The sequence below is a fragment of the Bombus affinis genome, unplaced genomic scaffold (genome assembly GCF_024516045.1).
Source record: "Bombus affinis isolate iyBomAffi1 unplaced genomic scaffold, iyBomAffi1.2 ctg00000200.1, whole genome shotgun sequence".
In the NCBI taxonomy this organism is placed as follows: Eukaryota; Metazoa; Arthropoda; class Insecta; order Hymenoptera; family Apidae; genus Bombus; species Bombus affinis.
In genome coordinates this window covers 181,603-182,500 of record NW_026108904.1, presented here as the reverse complement: position 1 = coordinate 182,500, position 898 = coordinate 181,603, and positions in this window count along the sequence as shown.

Here is an 898-nt window from a genome sequence, read left to right as displayed (position 1 = left end):
CTTGGCCTCCCGCGGATCTTCCTTGCTGCGAGGCTTCCGTGGCGGTTTTACCGTCGCGGTCGTTCTCTTCGGCCGCCATTCAACGCTCAGCTCAGAACTGGCACGGACTAGGGGAATCCGACTGTCTAATTAAAACAAAGCATTGCGATGGCCCCCAAGGGTGTTGACGCAATGTGATTTCTGCCCAGTGCTCTGAATGTCAACGTGAAGAAATTCAAAAAAGCGCGGGTAAACGGCGGGAGTAACTATGACTCTCTTAAGTCAATAGTTACTCGGGGACTGGCAGGATTTTGGTCCTGCCTGCCCAAGTCACACTCCTACCTCCTCGGGGTACCGCCGGTAACATGCACATGTCCACATCAGCGAGGGGTGTACTCCCCCGGATGTGGCGGCGCATGGCTAAACGGAGTGTGGCGATGAAGGAGCGAAAGACAACATCTTAAACGGTCCTCCGTAACGGCTATTTGGAGCCGTGAATAATGGAGCCCATAGTAAAGTAAACTTGGAACTCGTTCCTTCACTCAGTTGACGACCGGAACGACCAAGGACAACGATTTGGCTTACAATTGGAACACTATATCGATTTCAAAATTTATTATAAAATTCGATGTTAACATGAATAGTGCCTCGGACGCAGCGCCTCTCAGTCCCGGAGGCGCTGTGGCGGATTTATCCGCTTCAGAGGGGACTACGGATAACGACCAAGCTACGTCCCCGGCTATGAGTTTAATCACTGTGCCGCTCGTGGGCAATCGGGTTACCTGTCCAGTATGTGAGAAAAGGGAAATTAACCTTTTCTTCCTAAATCTGTCGGATCTGGATAGGCATTTAACACAACACCACCCGGATGCCCCGATCTTTTGGTCTTGTATTAACTGCGCGAAATGCTTCCCAAAGC